This window comes from Astatotilapia calliptera, chromosome 2 (assembly GCF_964374335.1).
Source record: "Astatotilapia calliptera chromosome 2, fAstCal68.1, whole genome shotgun sequence".
NCBI classification, from domain to species: Eukaryota; Metazoa; Chordata; class Actinopteri; order Cichliformes; family Cichlidae; genus Astatotilapia; species Astatotilapia calliptera.
This window is the reverse complement of record NC_137423.1, coordinates 11,306,024-11,331,419: the sequence shown is the minus strand read 5'-3', so window position 1 is coordinate 11,331,419 and position 25,396 is coordinate 11,306,024.

Sequence of the window (25,396 nt, the reverse complement as noted above, 5' to 3'; positions counted from 1 at the left end):
ACCTTAGGCACTTTACAAACCAGTCAACACAACATCCAGATCTCATGTAATAAAGGATCAGGGCGATTCAAGGCGATGGGAAACGGTTTTGAGTGAAATACCATCTCAGATGATGTTACGTGCCAAGGGGTGTGGCTTTGCTTTTGTGCTCTGTTTTGTGTCCTATTTATCTTTCAGGCGTCAGGCCTCCGCTGATTGGCCAGTTCGAAGTTGATTGGCAGGTGTCTATTGGCTGGTCTGGGCTCAGTTGGCCAATCACACTCCAAGGAACACTACAAATGAGCCGCTCCCTGGCTAGCTGGGGCTGCTGGCTTCTGCTTTGACAAACATTTGCGAACAGGCTTCTTTATGTTGTGTGTGGTGGGAGGCTGGACAGGTAAGCCGGGGTACCCTATACATTGGTTGTAGATTTTACTCTGTTAGTCACACTAGGTTATGCGGTTGATGCCACCCTTGTATGTTTTCACTGACTTTTATCGAGTAGCTAGGTAGGCCTTTTGTTTTGCACTTTTCTTTCAATTAGGCTAGGCCCTGGAAGCTACCGACCTCTTTTTGTTTTATTACTTTCTTTGATTTGGATCAACCGCCCAGTCCTCCTCCCCCCCACCTCTTCTCTGTTGTTAAGATTGACTGTCCAACCATTAAATTCTGCCTGATACCTAACTGCTCTGTGCTTCCTCCTTCATTGATTGTGGTTGTCCAGTGTGGCTGTCCCCTGCCTGCCTTTGCCCCCGCCGTGGTGGGGGGGGGGGGACGTAACAGATGATCTTAGACCTCCACGAGCAGTTTTATCTGCAGTCAGCAAACATGTTTTTCTGCGCCTCGCTCATGTGAAAGTGCTCAGAGATTTTTAAACTCTTTGAGATGAAGACCACCTTCATGTGACGTCTCAGCCTGATTGATGATGTTAGGATCGGTAAAGATATCCGGGATAGTTCGGACCTTGGTTTTTTTTTGTTTTTAGTGTGAAGGTGGTTTTCTTCTTGTTTAACATACATGCGTGTTTTATGTGTCAGAAAAAAATCTCAAAACTGGTGTGTCCACATATGTTTGTCTCTACTGCGTACACATGTAATCACACCGACTCTGATATTTAAACTTGATCCTGGAAACACTCCAGGATGCTGCTGCAGCAGCTCGTGTTTAATCAGACGCCGTCCCAGCGGCATTAACGCCGCTGACAGATCCACTCCTGACGTGGGCCCCCAGAGGAACCGGGCTGACAGAGCCCCGCCACTAATCCCGCGTTAGCACGGTGGCGTTCCTCCTGGCGTCTCTCCCAGCTGGAGTAAATACCTGTTCACACCTCGCAGATAAGCAGCAGAGAGCGGCGGCTTTAACGACTTTCCTCCACGACTTTCACTGTAATTAACTCAGAGGCTGCAGAGGAGACGCCGCTCAGAGCTGAACACCAGGAGGTCTGAGGGGGTTTTACACAAACTGGTTTCTGAGGAGCTCACCGCATGTAACACTTTTGTTTTTCAGCCTGTTACAAATAACCAAGACAATGATTTAAGACCACAAAACTGTCTGAATGTTAAATTAATGAAAAATAAATTTTTCAGAGCAGATTTATATTGAATTTGAGTAAATCAGCGGGACAACAACAAAGTGCCTGTTACGTTTCTTTGACTGCAGCTTTGCATGATTTCACAGATCAGCATAATCATTGTCATCAGCTCCTCACCTGTGAGATATCAGCAAAATAAGCAATTGGTGGCCTTCATTATCTACTCTATGACATCACACAGAGCCAAGAATAGAAAAAGTGAAACGCTGAGTGTTTAGATCCTTCTCCAGTTTACAGCACGACAAACTGGACCACATGAAAACACATTGCTCTGTCAGTGTCCTCGGCATTCTTCTGGAGGTCTATCTAACTCAGGGGTGTCGGTTTATACCGCGGGCCATTTTCAGCCCAGTTTGGTCCTCAGTGGGCTGGACCAGAGAAGCTTTTTTACACTGACAGGAAGAAGTTAATCCTGAGAGATCTTAGTATTAGAAAAAGAAGTGCACTATGAGCCGCACATCTCACTTTTTCTACATGACAAAGGAAAACCGTAAGAAATAAATTGTAAAATTACAGAAGAAGTTCTGTAATTTTGCAAGTTCTGTTGCTCAGCCTTCAATTATGAAAAAGAAAGTTTTTGCTAATTCACAGAATATTTTCTCTGGTTTTATTGTTAATTTGTTTTAAATCACTGTGGATCCATTGTTAAAAAAAACATTTGGGTCAACATTGGTCACGGGGAGCTCTGTATCAGCAGGAAAAGCTATAAAATCTTTGAAAATCTGTCCATAAGTCCGTAAGTCATACTCTCCTTCTCATTTTCTCAAAGATGTCCTGTGGGCCGGATTAGAGTCTTTGCCAAGCTGATTTTGGTCCCTGGGTCCTATGTTTGAAACCCCTGGTCTAACCATTTATCGTTAGCTGACAATCAGCAGGGTTGAAGGCGAAGCACTTTAGTAAAAGTAGCAGTAAAACAATTTGAAAACAACTTACTGCAAATAAAACTGTATTACTGACAAACTGTAAAGGTCAAAGTATTTAATCTGCAGAATAGAAAATCCCCAGCAGGTTTATTTTAACAATATTACTGCTGCAGATGTTTAAGGCTGAGCTCATTTGAAGAATTTCAAATGTTGCTTGATCAACAATCACTAAGCACAGATGTTGCAGACACGTGTGGTCCTGTGCTGGCCCATGTGTGGACTATCTCTGGCAAACCTGATCTGGGCCACCAAAGGGCCGTCATTCGTCATTCCAGTTGTAGACACACTGCTGGCCCAGAACAGTTTCAGCTCTGGCCCCAGATGTCAGCCTAATGTGTACCTTAATTAAGCCATGTAATAACAACACGTGCCAGAACTCTGCTCAGACACTGAATGGACTGACTCTTATATAGCACTTTTCTAGTCTCCCAGATTACTCAAAGTGCTCTATACAACATGCTACAGTCACCTACTTTCTCTAAAGTGAGTGCTTCCTAATTACATTCATATATATTCTCACTTTTAACATGCAGACTGGAGGAACCAGGGATCAAGCCACTAACCTTTCAATCACTAGGTGACCTGCTCCACTTTCATAGCTACAGCCTCCCAGTGGTAAACGTGAGTAAACCCTCACTAGGTTTTGGATAAAGTGTACACTCACAAACCTGTTAAACCTGCATTTGAAACGTTGGCTACCATAGCAGTGTAGTATTCCAACATGGCATTTGGGTCTTCTAACTAAAATAGGAAAATAGGAACATCATTGCCAGACCTGGCCCACATCTGGTTGACACACACCCAGCCATCACACCGGTCAGTCAGAAGTGCCAGCTTGACGCTGGATCCAGGGAAGGCCTGTTTTCTATGACCCTGGGCCACATAACCCAAAACACAATCAAGCCAGATGTGACATGCCGTCGCATAGACAGTGCCATCTGTACCAGGCCTGGCCCATATCTGGCTGGCATACGTCTTATCATGCCAGAAGTCAGCTAGCAGTGCCAGCTTGATACCAGATCCGGGCCAGACCTGCTTGCTATGTGGGTAGTGGTGTTCAATACTGCAAACTCTGGTACTGATCCGATGCCAAATAATGACGACTAAGTCATCTTGACTTTTGTTTTCTGCAATAATAAGTTAACTCAAAAGTGATCCAGAGCCGGGGACGATCTGCAGTGTGATTTTTAAAAAGTGAATGAATTAAACAGGCTGCAGTGTGTGTGTTTGTGTGTGTTTAAGGGTTTAATCTGTGTGTACACATTTCAGTTCTTTCCAAAAAAAACTGCTCAGTAGCTCAGAGCTGCAGACTCTCTGCATGTAGGTAGATTCAGAGGTGTTTATGGAGAGCCCGCCTCTACATAACAAAAACCTGAAGCCTCTCAGTCCTGAATGACAGCTGTGTGCTGGTGAAAAGATCTCTGGGCGTCGATGTTTGTCTGAGAAGTGAACTTTTAGAGGTCCACATTGAGCAGCAAACCTACACCTTCTCTTTTTCGGTGTCAGAAACGTTTTAAAAATTGATTATAAGCTCTGCATCCCGGGGCCTCAGCTTCAGTTCTGCTTATCAAACAGTGGACCCTCTTCACTCTCTCTGGATGGGACAGTTTGTTTCTGCTGCTCATCGTGCTGAAGTTGGGGCTCCCACGCTCTCATTTGTTCAGAAAACGACTCAAACCTGTCTGCATGTTGCAATTTTAGGTTTGTAGAAGTGAAACTGTGCAGCAGTGACATTTCATAGTCTCTTCATAGTCTCTAAATGACTTAAACATATAGAATTTAAGGAGTTTGGGAGTAAATCAAAAAGTTTGAAGGCAAAAGTAATTTTCGGTGAGGTAAAGTTGAGAACAATTATCTTACTGCTGTATAAAGTATTCATTATCTAGAGGCTGGTGCCTGATTTTTGTGTTAGAAGTAAAAATTGACCCGAAATGAAGGAAATGAGACGACTGACTCTCCATTGTGTCTGAACATGTTTGGATTTGTAGAATAACTTTGTTTTTTACTCATGTGTGTTTTCAGTTTCCCCCTGCGTCTCTTTATTTTTCCTCCACAGTGAGGCTTTAAATTTAGAAACTCGCGTATAACGGGGCAGCTGGGGATTCGCTTCTGGAAGAGAAAAAGACTGAAAGGAGAGAAGCTTCAGATCCTTTTAAGAGCCGATGTAGGACACGACTCCCAGAGGGTGACAGCTCTCCAGCCTCCCACCCTACCCCTCCAACCAGCAACCATCTGAAGCCATCATCACCCCAAAGGCAACAAACACCAAACCCAGCAGGGCGCTCCGAGCTTTGCTTAGAGAAGCTTCTGTACTCTGCAGGATGGAGAGAGGAGCTTTAAGGAGGGCCTAGGAGACCAGTTAGAGCAGCTGACTGACCCCCTTCTCTCCTTTCATCCATTAAAACTTTTCCTCTCACGGGCTCCCTGCTGGACTCCGTGTCGTTTCTCTTCTCCAGCTCCTGATTCTCAGTTTGGACAACCGTCACTGCCGCTGGCCGGGCGCCTAATGACCGCCATGAAAGCAGCCAGCCGAGGACGGAGAGACAAGAAAACAAAGCCAGGCCCTCGAGATGCTCCTCCCGGTCCCCTCGGAGCTCCCCGAGGCCAAACGGGTCCTGAGAAAGAGGAGACGGTTTGTACGCTGGTGAGGAAGCTGATATACGAGAGCTGGAAACACTTTAAAAACACAGCCATCAAAACAAAACTCAAGTTTTCACATATTCGATAATCTGATGACTCGTTTAGGTTCATTGTGTCCGCGTCTTTTAAAGCTCTGTCATTTATCATGGAGACATATCTGAAATATACGGCACTTAAAATTTATCAGAACAGCTGTCATAAAAAAAAAACTGGGAAAGCTTTTAGAAATCTGTGGAAAACTAAAATTAGTCCAACAACAAACTGAGTGGGAGTAGAGAACAGGTGGAGGAATGAGCTGGAGAGAAGAGGAATGAAAGACAGCAGAAGCAAGACAGAATACATGTGTGTGAATGAGAGGGGGACAGGAGGAAAGGAGCAGAGTTAGTCAAGGTGTATGAGTTTAAATACCTGGAGTCCAAAGAGAGGTGAGAGTGCTGGCAGGGTGGAGTAGGTGGAGATGGGTGTTGGGTGATTTGTGACAGAAGGAGAGCAGCAAGGGTGAAAGGGAAGGTTTACATGGTGGTAGTGAGACCTGCTGTGATGGTTTGGAAATGATGGAGGCTGAGGTGAAGATGTTCAGTGGGTGGGACAGACAGGATCAGAAACAAGTCCATCAGAGGGACAGCTCAGAGTCAGAGAGGCTGGGAGGGTTTGCATACGTGGATATGTCGAAGCTGCCGGGCAGGAGGAAAAGAGGAAGACCTCAGTAGATGTAGCGAAGGAAGACGTGTAGAGGGTTGGTGTCACAGAGCATAAAATTCAACCACTGAAATTGTTTTTTTCTGTTCAGAAATGCAAGTAAATGACTGAAATTTGTTCTAAGGTAATTCATAGATAACAACAATAATTATATTTCACCTTTAAAATGTTTTGATTAAAGAGTTTGCACATACTTGTGAATTAACCATCACAGAAACGTAAAGAATATTTTGGTAGTTACTGAAAGTGTTCATTTAGGCCATCTGTAGAGTAAACCTCACATTCAGTGTTGACTGATCAGCAGATAAGGTGGCATTTACATCAATGATTGACTAAATTGATAAAATTCCACCTTAACTCACTCTCAGTTCTGTTGTTGAGCCCCAGTTTTGTCATTTACAGAGTATTTACCTCCATGTTTCTTCTCTGTTTTATTAAAAACGCTAATATGAAGTGTGTTTTTGAGCTGCTCGGTTCACCATTAGAGGCCTGTTTCCTGTAGCGTGGTCAGCTGACTCCACCTCCAGCTGTAATCAACAGGCTATTTCCTGCCTGCTTGATTTAAAGCCTGTCCTGTGTTCAGACCTAAACCTAAATGCTGTCTCTTCTTTCTTCCTGTGGTGTGAGGACATTTGCACAGATCTCGGGTCCCAATTGGCTCCTGATGCGTGTGCCGATGGCGTTGTGGTCCTGTCGGCAGCAGCGTCACATGCAGGAAAAGTTTTACAGCTTCATTTGTCGGTGAGGACAAATCGGCTGAGATCTCCCCGCAGAGATTAATGGCACGGCAAATCATGGCTCATGTTGGCGGGGCGACAGGCGCTCCCCGGGCGCCGTTCCCCGTGGCTGCGGCTCATTTAAAAGTCGTATAATCTCAAAGGTGATGGAGCGCAAGGAAAGCGCATCACTGGACCGGGACGTCTGACAGCAGCATTAAGACCTGCCAGGGCCACTTCACGACGCCCACAGGAGCCCCCCTCCTACATCACTCCTGCCTCCATCCCCCAGCATGCCTCAGCTCCTTCATGAAGGCTTCATGAGGTGGCTGGTCTCTGTGGAAACAGAAGAGGCTCCTGCTTCACCCTCTCCTCTCCTCCGCGGGCGAGTTTTATTTAAACTTGATCTAAAAACAGCCAAACCAAACCTCATATTTACTCAAATCTGTCTTTACCTTTGCTATTTCACACGATGTGACTATGAGGTTAAAAATTTAACTCAAAACTTTTTAAATCATTCAAAAGTTTTGTGGAGTCATATTATAAAATACTTATTAAAGGATGAGTCAGTAAGTTTGAGTTTGTGGAACAGAAAAAAGAATGTTGTACTCAGATACACAGATTAGTGTGTAATTACATTTTCTAACAACCTGATATGTTCTCGTAAACTTAGAATCACACAGTCTTACATGTTGGCTTGAAAATGTTCTTCCATGGTTACAGTGTATTTCTGTAGTTTCAATGTAACACTGCAACAGTTTCATGAAAAAGACAATTCTAGAATGTGTTACCCCAGCAACGGCTCTGCAGCGTGATACGTTCTGCTTGAAAGGATGTTTTACCAAAAAATAAATAATAATCTTCATGTGAGTCTGCAAACACCTTCTGAATCGGCTTCAAAATGTTGCCTTGAGAATCTTTTTTCACTGCTACTGTGAAACATGGTGGGGATTTTTTTGTTTAAAAAAAGACATAATTTGTGTCAAAACATCCTCAGAATGTTGCTGTCTTAGTTAACCTTCGAACCTTACAAGAAAATTCTAAGAAATGATAAACAGCCTTCCAACATTCTCCAAACTCTCGATGAAAGCATGTAGGTAATATGTTTGTGAAGGTTCTCAGTCATCCAGGTCATTGTAGTCAAAGGAGCTTGCAAAGAAAAGCGTCTGGACTTCTTTAAGTTGCTTGAAGACATTTCACCTCTCATCCGAGAAGCTTCTTCAGTTCTAAGGTCAAATGGTGGAGAGTCCCAGATTTAAACCTAGTGGGAATTTCCCCCCACAGAGGGACAAAAGGACCCCCCGATGATCCTCTAATCGCCTGTACAGCATACACCACATTGTTAAGTCTGTGTGACTTAACAATGTGGTGTATGCTGTACAGTGCAGTGAGGAATGCCCAGACCTCTACATTGGAGAGACCAAACAGCCACTTCACAAGCGCATGGCACAACACAGAAGAGCCACCTCCACAGGACAAGACTCAGCAGTCCATCTGCATCTTAAGGATAAAGGACACTCTTTCGAGGATGCCAATGTTCACATTTTGGACAGAGAGGACAGATGGTTTGAAAGAGGAGTGAAAGAAGCCATCTATGTCCACTGTGAGCGACCATCTTTGAACAGAGGCGGTGGTTTACGACACCAACTCTCTGCCATCTATAATCCAGTTTTGAGTTCCCTCCCCAGGCGCCTTAACCCCCACTCACATCCTGGGCCATCTGACCTCAGGAATTCGCATGATAAGGTGGGACCAGGTTTCACAATGAACTCACCCGAAACTCTGGCTGATTGGGACCCACGCCCAGTTTCACACCTTGGCTCAGGCGATTAGAGGATCATCAGGGGGTCCTTTTGTCCCTCTGTGGGGGGTCACTCCCACTAGGTTTATATCTGGGACTCTCCACCATTTGACCTTAGAACTGAAGAAGCTTCTCGGATGAGAGGTGAAACGTCTTCAAGCAACTTAAAGAAGTCCAGACGCTTTTCTTTGCAAGCTCCTTTGACCATGTAGGTAATACTGAAGAACACTCTATGGGAAACAATCTGTAACAGTTCTCAGGATGTTGAACAACAAATGTGTTTTTGCTTTGCTTTTTTCTTAAAAATCAAGTTACACTGGAAAAAATAACATTTTATTTTAACTCAGTAACACCCTGTTGTATTTAACCTTTGACCTTACAGGAAGGTTATTTCGAATGATAAGCATCATTCAAAGTCTTAATTACATTTTCACTTTATTAAAACTGGAACCGTCTCCCAGGAGTGCAGAGTGCACAAACTAAGCAGCTCTAAAGCAAATGCACAAAGCCCAGGTTTTCATTGTGGCAGATCTGGACGCCCTACTGCGCACTGTTGGGGTAAAAACATCGACTGTCACAAGTGTGAGAAGAGAGGACATGTAGATCAGCCAGGCAGAAATAAAAATAGAGTTTTACTCAGCAATCGTAATAACAGGATAACTAACAGGATGTTATTTGATTGTATTAACAGCATTGTTTCTCCTCCACCTCAGCACGCTCTGTTGCTCTCTGATGATTACTGTGCTTTTCAATCACTTTGTAAGTCCAGTGATGGACTTGAGATCCAGTTCCTCTGTTTGTGAAGACAGTCCTCAGATTACACTTAATGATTTAGAGTAATAGGTAAGATGAAGTCATTTTCACACTTGTTAGAGATATTACCTCCTTCAGCACCACTATTGGTCCATTGTTGTTCTATTATTAAAGCAAGGTGTGTTCCCTCTTACTTTAAACATGCTGCAGTAACTCCTTTACTGAAGAAACCTACATTTGGTGTCTGCTCTGATTTGCTTGCAAATCATTAGAAAAACTTTTATAAAGTCGACCACAGTCTTTATTATGCAACTCACAGATTTGGTTTTCAATTCTCCATTTATAATTTCAGACTGATGACCATAACATTTAATAGTTTTAGGGATTTGTCTGTCTTTCTGACTCTCTGTGTTTGGTTTCCCTCATATTTAGTCTGTAGAAGGACTTCTGCTGCCAGGGCGAGTAATGTCTCTAACCTGTGGGGTTACACAAAGCTCAATTATTTCTATGCAGATGACATTCCACTGTGTATAGTCTTTTAAGTCTCACAACTGGATAGTATTTCACTCTTTCACTTAGACCAGTGACTGGCTCTCCAACAGTTACCTTGTTTTAAACTTGAACGGTACTGAGACCATCTTAAAATCAGTCAGGCTCTTGCTTCATTTTGTTCATCTGCAAAGTCCAGTGTTTGACTTCTTGGTGTGATATTTGATTCCTCTCTGACCTTTGATTCACATGTAAAATCTGTTTCCCGTTTCTTTCATTTAAGGAACACGTCTAACACGTCTATGCCTGAACTGGAGAAAGTTATTCATGCAGTTGTGTCACCGTGCTTAGATTGTTGTAATGTCCTGTTTACCAGCTTAGATAAATCATCTCTTTCATGCCTCCAAGTGAAACAAAATGCTGCAGCTAGACTGTTAAAACATTCTGGTAAGCAAGCTCGCATCACTCCTATTTTATATTCTTTGCACCAGTTCTCAGTAGATTTTAGGATTCGTTTTAAAATTCTTGTACATACACTAAACAGCCAGACACCAGACTGTTTATCGTAGCTTCTTACCAAACCCAGTGCAGCTCGCTGTCTTCAATCACAGGCTTAGAATTTGTTAGTTGTTCCTCAAATAAGATTGAGGACTGGGAGGGTCAGAGCTCATCGTTATAGCTTTTAAATTGGTCTCCCACTGTCGGCTATGTTTAGCTGACTCTGTGGACTTTGTTTAAAAAGTAGCTGAAAATTTGATTTTGTTTAATCACACTTTCTCTTGAGACTTTTTATTAATAGGAGCTGTTTTTAAAACTACCTCTCTACTTTATTTTGTGTCTTAACTGGATTTTGTATCTCTTTTACAGGACTTAATTTTTCTATTTACTTGATTCTGTTTTGCTGTACAGCACTGTGTGACTGCTCGTCTGTGAAAAGCGTTTTATAAATAAATTTTACTAACTTAAATTTGTCTCAATCAGCCTTACTTACAGACTTACGTGAAATTTTGACTTTTAACACACATAAAGGACTCTTCAGAAACTGCAGGCTGCTTTTTTGCATCAATTATTTTGAAAGAAAACTGCCAGGGTCAAAATAATTAGCCCCCCTGATGGTTTGTACCAAAGAAGAGCATCTTCTTTTTTCAGCCATAAGCAACGTCTCTTTGGCCAAACAGCTCTAGTTTCATCTCCTCTGACCAAAGGGTGCACTTCCAGTCTAAAATCTTTCTCCAGGTTCTTCTTAGCATCCTTCAGTCTGGCTTGAAGGTGTCTCTTGTGCAGTTTTTCCTGGTCCAAAACCTCCCAGTCCACTCCTGTGCATTCTAGTGATCATCTTAGCGACTATAATTCCCGACTTCCTGAATCTCAGTGTCTCAGCAGTTGTTCTGGGCTCTTTAGACACATGTCTCACTACTTTCTTTCCAGAGTCTTTGAAATCTTTGCTTCCTATCTCTGCCACACTTGTTCTGTACCGTGTGGCTCTCTTTGAATTTCTTGATGACACTTGTCACTCAAGTTCTTGACACTTGAAAACGTTGTGATAACTTTGTACATCCATCTCCTGCTTTGTGAGCATCAGCAATTCTGTTTCTCAAGTCTGAACTGATTTCTTTTGTTTTTTTGCGTGCTGCTTTCTCAGTGACAGTTCAAACCTTGGATGAAGTTTTCATACTGTGTGTATTCAAAGATAAAACTCAGGTTTAACTTGATTTTACATGTTTGCACAGTAGTGATCTGCGCTACGGCTCGGTTTTTCATGTGGTTAACAGTAGTGACCCTGGTGATTTAGTTTGCTCTGAAGTAATTCTGTTACTGTGTGTAAAAACAAATAAAGTAAACTAGTTTAGAAATGCTATGCTGAATATCACTTACTCTGTTAAAAAAGCAAAAATTGGGAATATTATGACAAAAACCTTCATGAATGAAGTAACAAAGCGTTTTCCTGTTGAAGCTGAAGACTTTTGCATTAAAGTTTTTCATGAGGAAAACAGGACTGAACACACCTGAGAAAGTTGAGGTCACCGGTTTATTATCTCCTTCTGAACGTCTTCTTTCTGAGTTCACAAACTGAGTGAAACACGCACCAGTTTGACTCGAAGCACAGAGAGTTTTTCCATTTCCTCTTCAGCGTTTGCTCAGGTTTTGCGGAAAGGCCAATCTGCTGTAACGAGCTGGCGTTTTATGACACTAATCAGAGCAAATGTGCTTACAGAGATCCAGTTAGGGAGAAATAATTGCTTTTCAGGAGGAAGTCAAACTAAACACTGGTGCTAATGCACAGCAATCTTAAGAACAACAGTGGAATAAGCACATTTAATTTGCAGCTAAATCAAATAAGTCTTAAATTAGCGAGCGCTCATTTTATTCCGCCTCCTGGAAAAAAAACCTGAAGCAGTGTTTAAGAAAACAAACTGTCTGAACATCTGAAAGCAGCATCGTTTGCAGCTGCTTGGTTACCTAGAAACAACGCTCCCTCCTCGCTCTCTCAGGTGAAACCATAGCGGCCGACTCAATCTGCGAGGTCAGCGAGGAAAAGCTGTGGGCCCAATCAGGAGGTCCCTGCACTGAGCTGCAGGAAACGCTCTGCCCGCCAAGTCAAGAGGACGAGAGGGCTGCCAGCTAATTAAAGAAGTCCAATTAGAGAGGAATCAGACGGGTCGGTGGACCTCTGGGGGACGCCAACTCTTCCTCACATCACAACAGGGCCAGACAGCGCTGGGACAAGAGCCCAACCTTGGATACCTTTCTCTCTCCAGCCTTCATCTCTGAAGAAGTGAGAGGCAGTCGGCTGTTTCACAACCTAAACTCTGAGAGATTCTTCTTCTTCTGTGGTTTTGAGCTCACGAACACAAGGGGATAATCTTTTTTCTTGTTTATAACTGCACTGTTAAAACTCAGAGCTGCCTCCTTCTTTAAGGCTTTTTAGTTTGTACAGGGTCAAAATCCCAAAGATAACAAAACTGTGAAACAACACCCAGAGAGTTATGAAGGTGGCAACTACAGCCACCTGTGTCACCATCCGCCTGTCAGTCAAAGAAGCCACACCCCTAATGAAGGGAGAAATTATCTAGCTCAGCCCCAAAACAATTGAGTTGCAGAAACAATCACACATGTACAGGTGTAATAAAGGAAGAAATTATTTACATAGACTGAAGGACTGAGTCACTACTGGAGCCTCTGGTGGATGTCGCAGGAACTACAGCTTTTAATAGTTTGCTTTTGTTTTTTAACCCTGGAAGAAGGTGTAGCTGAAGGTTTATTTAGATCTTTGATACCTGACACCAGCAGGAAACCAGGCCTCAGTTCTCCACCGACACCAGTGGAAATGGAGATTCGTCCTCCTCAAATGCGACTCCTCAGTCATTCGCTGATTTATCTGCTCACGCCAAGGCAGCAGAGGCCGTTTTTTTAAATGTTTTTGTTGCGGAGTGGTTCCTGGAAGAAAAGAGCGCTTCAGTCGGGAAGCTCTCTGCTGTAAGATGGCGACAGATTTGTGATTAAACAGCCACTTTGTCACGCGAGAGGGATGTAATGCATCAACACAGGTGAGCCTGGAAGCCTGTTGTGGAGTTTATCATCATGACTGCTTCAGAAATTGAAATGGGTTATTTATTGGGTGTCAGTCACGCTGGGAACACACACACTGAGCTGCATTTACCCGTCTTACTCTGTTATTATTATTATTTTTCTGACAGATCGGCCAAGCCGCAAATCTTTAGCTGCAGCCCATTAGTAATCCACCGCGCCGCCGCCGCCGCCGCCGCCGTGATGGCTGTTATTTCCCCAGCAGCAGCTCGGATAATTTATGGGGGAAATCTGGTGACGTCTACCTGCAGCTTCCAAACAGGATGCAGGTCGGAGTACATATTAAAGTCATCAAAACCAAATTCCCCAAAGTGACTCAGGCAGCCCCAAACTACAGGTACCAACGGCAAAACGGATTCACTGGGAGAGAAATGAACAGAGGGAAAAAGGACAAGAGAAGAAGACAGAGAGGAAGCGAAAGCAGGCAGAGCATTAACAAATAACCTTGTGCTGTGAGTTTGGTCGTTTTCATCCTTTTCTTCCTGTCATATGATGCCGTTGGTCTCTGACCCTCAACTCGAACTTTTACTCAGAGCAATTTCACCCTCATCCTCCACCTTCCTCCATTAATGTGTTGATACCAGCATATGTAGCAGCTCTGTAGATGTCCACCAGGTCGCTCTTCATTTTCTGTGGCCTAACTCGACTTCACCGCTGTTTAGTTTTCTCTCTATGTCCAGCTCCAAACTCCCCAAATCACTCAAACTCTGAGGAGCCGCGAAGTTAAACACAATAACATGATCATTGTGGCTGTTTCAGTGATGTTTGACGTTAACGCGTCCACAAAGAAGAAAATCTACAATGTTCAGCAGAGTTAGAAGTTTATCATTGAAGTACAAATAATAGTTTACAGTTTGGAACATTACTGCCTCTCAGTGTTTTATTCATTTTAATAAAAGCAACAATTTTAGTCACATTTACAGCACAAAAAGTGAAGATTGTTAAAGTAAAGGTTCAAATTTTGAGGTTTTATTTAACCCTTTAAAGCATAAAACTATGAAATAACTGTCCAGGAAAAAAAAAATTTGAAATTGGAGTGTGAAAAATTAACAACTACATAAATAAATAAATATCAGTTTGATATACGCAGCATTTTTGTGCAAGTCTTAAAGGGTTAAAAATATCTTAAATAGCTGGTGTTAAAGGGTTAATATTTCTGGACTCGCCTTGATTTATTTAAAATTGAAAATACTGAATAATCTTAACTTCAAAATCACAAATTTTTGATCTATTTGACTTTTCAGCTCTGATCTCACAGAGGAAGAATCCAAACAGACATGAGCTCAGATCAGTTAAATCACACGGCACCAAATCAGCAGAATGGCAGTAATGTTTCTAATAGAGTCTCAAGTGCAGAAGGGAAGCTGAGCTGGACCGGCACAGAGTTGAAAAAGAAAACTAATTTAATTTCCTGTTCCAAGAAAAAAGGAGTGCCTAATGAAGAGAAACTCAGAACAGGTCCACCTTAACAACGTGTCACCGTGACATCAGGTGCTTCACCTGTAACACAAAAGCAGGAAATTAAACACATGAAAAAACAGATTTCATGTTTTTCTGGCGTTTAATGTCTCAGGAACAGAAACCTTCATTTTCAGGTTGGTGTTTGTACTCATGCAGACATCCGTGTTTCTTTTCATGTGCTGGAGCAGGTGAGCATCTCTCTTAGTGGATGGAGGCTGAGACTGCGGGGGTCATGTGATCAGCAGAGGGTTAGGGATAGTGACGGATGCAAATTGGGTCTCAGTTTAAATGGGGCTGTTTTTTTATTCATGAAGGATTGATCGAGCCGCCGTGTGCCAGGGACGGATGAAATATGCATGCAGCGGCCGTACTGTAGCCGCCCGCCGCACTCGTGATTTATTTCAGCTGAGTTCTGCGCGGGCTCGCCACCGTCGACCAAAATGGATCCGACGCTGTTTAACCGCTCCCAAGAAGACGGAGTCCACAAAGTGATGCTTGCTGACTCCTCCACCTGAATACAACCACAACCCGCTCAGTTGTCCAATAGATTTGTACTGCAGTCACCTTTTACAACAGTTAATTAGCTCTTAATGCGTCTAATATGGACGTTATTAAACAGGTAAAGTTTAACTGATGAGGACCGCATGAGAGCATCACACACATGCAGATGCTCTGTTATTGCAGTGACCTCACAGCAGCCATATTATTGGTCAGATGATGTCATTAAAAATGCTCCAAAAGGCTCCAAAAGCACAAACACGGTCGCAGAGACGCGGAGACACTTTTCCCGCCTCTGATGCTGTTTTCTCTCTGAGCTCTCTCCGCTGCAGCACCTTCATCTTCTTGTTGTCGAACACGTTGTTGCCCGAGGCGTGAGCTCCCCGCTCCGACGGTTTCTGATGGAAGACAAGGCGAAGCGCGGGATGGATCACGATTTTTGAAGTGCTGTTTGAAACTTGATGCTGCTCGTGGCGTCCGGCTGCCAGGTGAACATCACGAATGTTTCAGGCGTGTGTTAAACTGATTGATCGCAGCACACGGCCTGACATCAGCAGAATGGCGTTTCAGCGCGCCGGTCCTTCGGTGGGGGAAGCTCAGAAACATGAAGCTCGCAGTGATGAGCTCAGTGTTCCTGTTTCTGTGAGAAGCTGCAGTAAAACCTCACCTGTTCTCTTAAAACAGCAAAACTAGTCACCTGACCCTCCTCAGCCCACAGATCCGATTCATTCAGTGTTTCTATTAAAGTGGATCCATGATGCATGTTTCCTACCTCCTTTTGTTAATTCTTACAATGGAAAACAGAGTGACCGTATACTGAACCTTTACCCGATCGGTCACGTTGGCATGTTGAGCAGCATTAAGCTTGGTGCGGTGTGTCTGTCCAGTATGACCTCCACAATTTTACTAATCCACAGTTGGAAATAATCCTTCTCTCATTTTCTGGTTTCCTCTTAGAAACAGTTTGAACAGCAGGTGGAGCTTCTGTGCTCCTGGCTAGAGTTGTGGGCTTGTAATGATCATAAAATCATATCCTCAGTGAATCTCTAAATCCTGGATTGGCCATTTCTCCTTCCCCTTCGTCCCGCTGCTCCCTTAAGGGTCGCCAGAGTTGATCATATGCCTCCACCTCCTCCTATCCCAGCATCCTCCTCTATCCCACTAACCCTCTGCATGTCCTCCTTCACTACATCCATGAATCTCCTCAGAGGTCTTCCATCATCATCATCTTTCCTCCAATGCATCCTCTCTCCCTCCTGTGCACATGCTCAGATGTTCATTGGGAGTGACGAGGAAGGACTGGATTAGAGTGAATCCATAGATGGTTCGGACATGTGCAGAGGGAGAGTGGATATCCTGGACAGTCTCATCACTGACGCTGAAGCCACAGATATAAAATGAATCTACAAAAATAGAAAGATCAGAGTCAGACGCTAGTCCACATTTTGATTGGCTCTAGTTTTTTGATATGAACCATTTAAGGCAGACGAACACAGGCTGACATCACGGCTCTCCTGCAGGTTAACATGTGAGCGCCCCCTGCTGCCTACGCTTCACCCAAGGTGAGAAACTACAAGTCACCTCAACTGGCAGAAATCACAGGAAACGGCTTCAACAAAGACCAGAAACTTCATCCAAGTCCCAGAGAGAGACGTGCCAGCGGGAGCACAGACAGAAAATCCTGAAAGAGCACAGCGCCTCTCTTTGTTTGGACGTGCTCACCCACAGATGACACAGAGTTTCAAAAGTCAGCGCTGGAAATCCGAATCTTGGGAATGGCTGTCAAAGATCCAAGACCAGAAAAACTGAGTTTAGAGCATCTGCAGTCGCAGCTTTTGGCTTGCAGGGATATCACTGACCTGAGTATCAGACAATGGAATGGCACACAGACGACAAAAAAACAGCTCATAGCGTTTGTGAAGAGATGAAACCGTTTAGGATAGCTGTGTTAATAAAATTTGCCATGAACTTCAGCCCCTTGTAGCTTGAGCTGATATGAAGAGCATTTGATGCTAGGAAACAAAAAATCGAAACGCAGAGAAGGTGTTTAATGGAGGGGTGAGTAATTTCGATTAAACTAAAGAGTTTTCAGTCACTGCGGTCACAGAGCAGCTCCTGCACGACAGAAGTTTGATAAGTGGAGTCAAATATTTCAGCCGTGTGTCCTCGTGTCTCTCCTCCAGGTCTCACGGTGACATTTTCATCGCCTGCAAATGTCAGATGGATCTCTGCAGCCTGGGACTTTTAAGTGTGTCTCTTTTCTTTCTGCACAGCGATCATCATTCGCTCCGCCGGCGGCTCGGCTGCACTTTACTCCTCCATCAGTGCCTCGCTGCCTTCATTTAAGACCTCTCTGTCCATCTGGAGGCACCTGAACCACCTGACCTCCACCACAGGGACGATCAGCAAACAGCCACTGCATCTGTCCGGCTGAAGGAGGAAAACAGCAGCACCGGGACTCGAGTCCAGGGCAAAGGCTGGAGTTAAGTTTACAAACGGTGTGTGATTATATGGTAACGGCCTGCCACGTCTGCAGCTCTGTGAAGCAAAAACAGACAGGACTCATTATGACTGAAATAAAAACACAGACGCAGAGACTCTAAAATCATTTCAAGCGTTCATTTATTTAGAAATAAATGGTAAATGGCCTGTATTTATATAGCGCTTTACTAGTCCCTAAGGACCCCAAAGTGCTTTACATATCCAGTCATCCACACACTGGTGATGGCAAGTTACATTGTAGCCACAGCCACCCTGGGGCGCACTGACAGAGGCGAGGCTGCCGGACACTGGCGCCACCGGGCCCTCTGACCACCACCAGTAGGCAACGGGTGAAGCGTCTTGCCCAAGGACACAACGACCGAGACTGTCCAAGCCGGGCTTGAACCGGCAACCTTCTGATTACAAGGCGAACTCCCAACTCTTGAGCCACGATGGCACACAACAATAGTACAAAACAAAATATAAAAGAATGAAACTGAAAAACTTTGAAATTTGAAACTAATTTCAGTAAAATTATGGCAGCGCATGTTCTACATGACTTCTTAACCAGTCTGTGTTGAGAGTGTGGTTTTAGTATTAGGAAAAACAGATGGAAACTAAAAGATAAACGGCAGGTTAAACATCTCACAATTTCTTCTTCCAGCTGCTCCTTAAAGCCTTAGTGTTACACTGTGTCCTTCTTATTCCCACACATGTATGCTGTCCTTTTTCTTCTCTCCAGCTCATACCTCCACCTCGCCTCCACCTGCTCTCACTACAGATCAGTGTCATCTGCAAACAAAAAGGAGCTCAGAGCAGATCCCTGATGCAATCCCACCCCTGCTGTGAACACATCTCTCATTCTGACTTCCTCATGCAGTGCCACACTTCCTCTCTCAGCAGCCAATCATCTGCTTTCTCACAAATCCACAGTGCAGTTCCTTCTGACCTTCTCTAAACTTCTCCATCAGAACTCTCAAAGCAAACATCACGTCTGTATTTCTGTTTCTCAGCATGAAGCCGTACTGCTCCTCACTGATCGTCCCCTCTCTTCTTAACCTAACATCAGCAGCTCTTTCTCATTTCTTCATGGTGTGGCTCATTGGCTTTATCCCTCTGCAGTTACTACAGCTAATGAGGCTGATTAGAAACATGACTGAGTAAAAAAGGAGAGGCTGAGCTTTTCAGAAGCAAAGATGAGGAAGACTCTGTGGGCAAACAGTTTAACGTAAAGGAAAACTTCTTTGAAGTCTTCAGCTTTGATAATATCACTCACAGAGCCTAAAGACCAGCTTGAGCTCACTGTAAACAATCAGATGCTGAGATTCTGTTTGGATATCATGGATGCTACAAAATGTAAAGAGGAGATGAACCACCAGCTTCTTATCAGCACACAGATGAAACCTAGCATCCGTGATGGTATGGAGGGGCATGAGTGCACATATCAGGGGTAACCTGGACCACCGTGAAGGCCTCATTAATGCTGATCCACACCTCCAGGTTCAGGAGCAACATGTGCTTCCATCCAGAGAAGTCCTTTCTTATCTCGGAGATGGTGCCAAATCTCGCTGTGCTCATACTCCAGAAAAGCACAGCGAGCAGGATAATGGAGGAAATGAGGACTCTAAAACAGCAGCAGACGGTCTCCTCAGTTCCCAAACATCTACAGGGATGTTAGAGGAGAAGCAGCACAGAAGGAAGCAGGTCTGTGACCTGAGCTTTCTCCAGATCAGCTCGTGGCCTCGAATTCAAAACAAGCAAATATTTAAAAAGAGTGTAGTCTGCTGTCTTTCTACTTCAGGTTTTAAATCTTCTAAGTTTTTGGAAACAGATCTGAAGCTTTAAAGTCTGCGCTGTTCGCTCTGTGTTTATTAGCTCTCCATTCATTCAAACTTGTTTTGGAACAAACTTGGCATTTAATCTGTAATTATCTGTTTGAGTCCTAACACTCAACAGGCTACGTTTGTGTTTCCAGCAGGAAGTGAGCTTGAATCCGATGACTTTGTAAAAATGCAGCTGCTTTGTGACACGGTTGCTAACTCTCAGCCTCCAGATGGTGAGAGATTTGGTTGTGGGGGTGGTGGGCTCACTAGAAATGCTTTATTTAAAAGAATTCATCAGCCTGACAAAAACTAGCCTTCCGTTGTCATTTTAGTCACAATTTGGGCGAACAGAGCACAGAAGACGAGCGGCTGTGGGCTATCTGAAGAGGAAAAGTGCTGCAAAAAACAAACACGTTTCCCTTGTTGGAAAAGGGAAATGATTGCGGTGTGAGGGAAGCATCACTTCACTCTATCTGCCTGTTTGGATAAACCTTTATTCAGTGGGGTGCGCACAAACACGCCGCAGGTACATCACAAACCTTTGCTTTGTTATTGTCTTTACACGTCCTGCTCGTATCTCCTTTCTCTTCAAATCTAACCTTATGCATGCCTCAGAGGCTTATGGGAAATGATCTGCTTCCTGTGAACTAAACATACATCTGTCTGATAGGATCTGCAGGTAAAACCCAGCACAGATAAACAGGGAGTGATAAGCTGCAGCTCTTTCAGCTGTTACATTCATTTCAGGTTGATCCTATCACTGCAGGCCTCCGTGCTAAACCGCAGCATTTCCATGCAGCCTACGCTGTGTTTTAGCAATATATTCAGGGCGGCGAGCGGCCTCGCTTAGCCCGATCACATCAGGTTAGCGATCCCACAGGAGGGCGAGGGGAAAACCAATGAGCCGCCGGAGCAAAACCCAAAATAACAGCAGCGCCGCAGTGAGACACGCTCTGCCTCCAGATCACCGCTGCCAACAGCAGACACAGATTACGGTGCTCACTGAACACGTGTACACCTAAAGACACAGGTACAGCCCACACCGGGAGACTAAATGTACTTTAAGGAGCATCGAAATGCTGCAGCACACACACTTTTCACTTTCTGCACAAACAAACATTGTAGCCATGCCTGGCTCATGAGTTTAAAGTCAATTCTAGCCCACGCAACAACTTACAAGGTGCCAGATGTTTCTGCTGTCTATATGAAATACAGAAGCCCAAACAAATGTACATAAACCACACTTATGTTTTGCAGACACTATCTTGTCTGCCATTTTCATGGTGACATTGTAGGATTGAGTGAATAAGGACCAGTACTAGGAAAAATGTGTTTCTCCCCAAAGGGTTGACAGAAACCTCCCTGTGTTTGCAATAGTCTTCTGTAGTTTGTACGCATAATGCCAATATATCTGCAAACACTTGCTAAGTGCTCTCCAAGCACAGTGAAACTGAGAAGTGTTGAAGAAATCAAAGACCTGTTTCTCAGAGTTTGCTGTGCCATGTTTATTAAGTATTCTATTATATGTCAGGCTTATCAGTGGCTCTGGGAACGTAAGCCCACCCTGAATGAATATTTGCTATAGGCTACAGCCCGATACACCAACACAAATCCATAATCAGGACACACATACGGTCTTTCTCTTAGTTTTTAGGTATAAACACAATGCTGACAGCACAAAAAACCTGAAAACCAAAAGATATGAGACTGACTAATAAAAGTATTAATAAATTATAGCACTACGAAAAGAAAAAAGGGGTAAGAGGGATTCTTAAAACATAGATTAGCATTTGTATTTCATGAACTGTGATGCTGTCGGTCCATGCGTGAACCAGGTTTCAAGTTTATATGTAAAGGTAGGTTGTGCTGTAAAATTATGAGCTTTGTTAGCTTTATTATTAACAGCAACACTTAAAGTATTTCTGTAAAATTAACTCATACTTTTTGTTAAAGTTCCCACACTAAAGATGAAAACAAACAAAATTTAACTTGCATGTAGTTTTCATAACGTCCATCCATCCATCCATTCGCTTCCGCTTATCCTTTTCAGGGTCGCGGGGGGCGCTGGAGCCTATCCCAGCTGTCATAGGGCGAAAGGCGGGGTACACCCTGGACAGGTCGCCAGTCTGTCGCAGGGCCAACACACAGGGACAGACAACCATTCACACTCACATTCACTCGCACATTCACACCTAGTGACAATTTAGATTAATCAATTAACCTATCCCCACAAGCTGCATGTCTTTGGACGTAAGAGAGTAAATATTAAAATATTTTAGTTGTTGAAGAGTCACTTTTTACGGTGAAAGGACCGACTGAAGTGGTGTTTATTACATTTCCCTCAGCCGTCAGCACACAGGATTCACATGAATGAGAGAATCAGATCCTCCTCCATGATGTAACTGCATGAAAGTATTGAACTGAGCTCGGAGGCGACGCCGTGATTTGCATGTGAGATAATCTGAGTTTTGCCTTTCCTCTCTCTCCCTCTCTCTGCGCTTTGACGGGCTCAAAGGATGCGTCTCCCTATCAGCTGATCGGAGTCGACCTCGAGGCTTCTCCGAGCGCGACCGCTCCACGTGCACAAGTTCATCAAAGCAGCAGGGAAATCGCTGCCGAGCTAATTACAGGTCCTCCAACACGCGTTTGGTGAAATTTTTCCCGCGGATTCGACAAAAGTAACGGAGGCTGTCGAGCTTCCTGTATCACATTCACACATGTCGTCTTTGTTTCTGTTGCCTCGGGCTCGTCACAAACATCAACCCTCATATTCAGACTTGCTTCAAAGTAAAAAAGAGAAAAGAAAGTGGAGCAGTTTCTTATTTTGGCGTTTTTTCTGACACACATCAACTCATTCAAACGATAAGCAGGAAGTCGTTGATTCGCACTTAGAGAAACCTGAATAACTTTCCTTTTAAAGGTGCTTTCTCTCTTTTATAATGAGGATATCTCAGTGTCTGGATGTGAGATGCTAGACAGGCTCAGTGGTGAAAAGAGGAGATGGTTTTCACAGTGATGATGATGAGTCTACAGTAGGTGTCCGCAGAAGTGTTTTTAGCTGCAAAGCCAACAGGAAGTGAGTGCACAGTGGAACATTTTACAGACAGTATTTCAGACACTGGAGAAATAGGAGTCGTTTATAGATAGAGGAAGAACACTCCTGCAAAGGCCAAAGCACCAACTTGACCTTATTTTTATTCAAATAAGGAGCGGGCAATTTACCGCAAAACAAAAACACGGAGCTGCCACTATGAGTTGAGTAGTACAGACAGTGAATGGGATGGTAATAAAACATTAGCACTATGCTAACTAGCATTGGCTTACAAATAGAGTACATTAATAATTAATGACACCAAATAACTAGATTCAACACAAACTCCACATAAGGACAAAATATATAAACTGAAGTGGCTTTAAAGGGGTTTTCTGTTTGTTAAAAAGTGAGCTGAGGTTAGCCAGTTAGCTGCTACATTGGGTAAGTAGAGCATTGTCCGGATTAATAGCCAATCTAACATCATTAGTCAGAAGAAAAACATTCTATATAGCGAACTACTCCTGGACAAAAACCTGACCATTACCGTTGACAGAAGAAAACTTTTAAATTGGTCCCTAAGCTATCGTTCTTCTGGCTAACATTAGCTAGTGCTTGACTTCCTGTAGAACAGACTGTAAGCTGTAACGATAAGCTGTAGGAAATCCTATGTTGAGTGGGTAATAGCGACTAATCTGTCCAACTATGCTAACATTATTGTGATGAAAATCAGATCTGAGTGGAAACGTGATTTATTATCATGCTAAATGGTTGTGATTTTAGGCAGCTGTAAATCATTTAAGTCACAGGCGTCAATAATAATAATTTAAGCAGATTTTTCAATAAACCTTTAAAATTAGATAGATTATGGTTTTCATTTTTTAATTCTTAATTTTTAAGTATATGAGATGTCTGTGTAGGGTCTCATGCATCCAGGTCAATGTGCTTAGAAAAAAAAGCGACTGTACTTTCTAAAGTGGGATTCCCGGCCGCATCCTCAAGTCATGCGCGGCTCAGCTGGCTGGAGTGTTCACACACATCTTCAACCTTTCCCTCTCTCTGTCTGTAGTCCCAGCCTGCTTCAAAATGGCCACCGTCGTCCCTGTACCCAAATCCTCCACCATCTTCTCATTGAACGACTGGCGACCTGTAGCCCTGACCCCCATCGTAAGCAAATGCTTCGAGAAGCTTGTCAGGGACTTCGTTTGCTCTGCACTACCCGACTCACTGGACCCTCTACAGTTCGCATACCGCCACAACAGGTCCACTGATGATGCCATAGCCCTGACACTACACACTGCCCTGTCACACCTGGAGAAGAGAGACACGTATGTGAGAATGCTGTTTGTAGATTACAGCTCAGCATTCAATACCATCGTTCCCTCGAAGCTGGACAGGAAACTGCAGGATCTAGGACTGAGCAGCTCCCTCTGCAGCTGGATCCTTAGCTTCCTGTCTGACAGACGCCAGGTGGTCAGACTGGGCAGCATCACCTCATCCCCCATCACACTCAACACTTGTGCTCCACAGGGGTGTGTACTGAGCCCTCTCCTGTACTCACTCTACACCTACGACTGCACAGCCACTAACAACTCCAACATCATTGTGAAGTTTGCGGACGACACTACAGTGGTGGGTCTTATCACCAACGGTGATGAGACGGCTTACAGGGAGGAGGTCAGCGCCCTGACCCACTGGTGTCAAGACAACCATCTCACCCTCAACGTCGCAAAGACAAAGGAGTTGATAGTGGACTTCCGGAGGTGCAGAGAAGTACACACCCCCATCACCATCAGCGGCACTGCTGTGGAGAGAGTGAGCAGCTTCCGGTTTCTTGGTGTACATCTGGCTGAGGATCTTACGTGGTCGGTACACACAAACAAAACAGTGAAGAAGGCGCAGCAGCGCCTCTTCTTTCTCAGGAGACTGAAAAGATTCGGCATGAGCCCCCGCATCCTCAGGACCTTCTATCACTGTGCCATTGAGAGCATCCTCACTGGATGCATCACCACCTGGTATGGCAACAGCACCGCCTACAACTGCAAAGCTCTCCAGCGAGTAGTGCGGTGCTCTGAACGGATAATTGGAGGTGAGCTTCCCTCCCTCCAAGACATCTACAGGAAGCGGTGCCTGAGGAAAGCGGGGAGGATCATCAAGGACTCCAGTCACCCCAGCCATAAACTGTTCAGACTGCTTCCATCAGGAAGGAGGTTCTGCAGCATCCGGTCCCGTACCAGCAGACTGAGAGACAGCTTCTTCCACCAGGCCATCAGACTGCTGAACACGTCATAGACACCTCAGCTTCACTACTGGAACTTCAACATTATGCACTCCATACTGTACAGTAATGCCACTGTTTTGCACATGTCTCAACTCTGTATATTTTTATATATTTTATTTATTGTTGACTCTATTTAATTTGTAAAATATGTGTATACACACACACACGTAGAAAAACATTTAGTATTTTTTTGCATATACTATTATATATTGTACATATATTTATTAGTTTCAGATTTAGCCATTCTTATATTTTGCTTGTTTTACGTTATTGTATTTTGCACAACTCTGTTGCTTGTGAAGCTCGCACACAAGAATTTCACTCGCATGTGCTGTACCAATGTACCTGCACATGTGATGTGACAATGAAAGTAATTTGATTTGATTTGATTTAAGTACGTTGGATGAAACGTTTCTGAGACGTTTCATCCCACAATTAACAATCGACTCAGTCATTTACGGCGGCTGACGACTGATTCAATTAAGGTAAATACAACAACGTCACTGTCACGAAAAAGACACACAGCTTAACATCTTATAGTTCTACAACATCTAAAATCACTCTGTTGTTAATTCGTTTGCTAGCCGCTAGCATACCCACTGTGTTGGAGGCTTGTTGCTAGCTAGTTAGCGATGCTACATA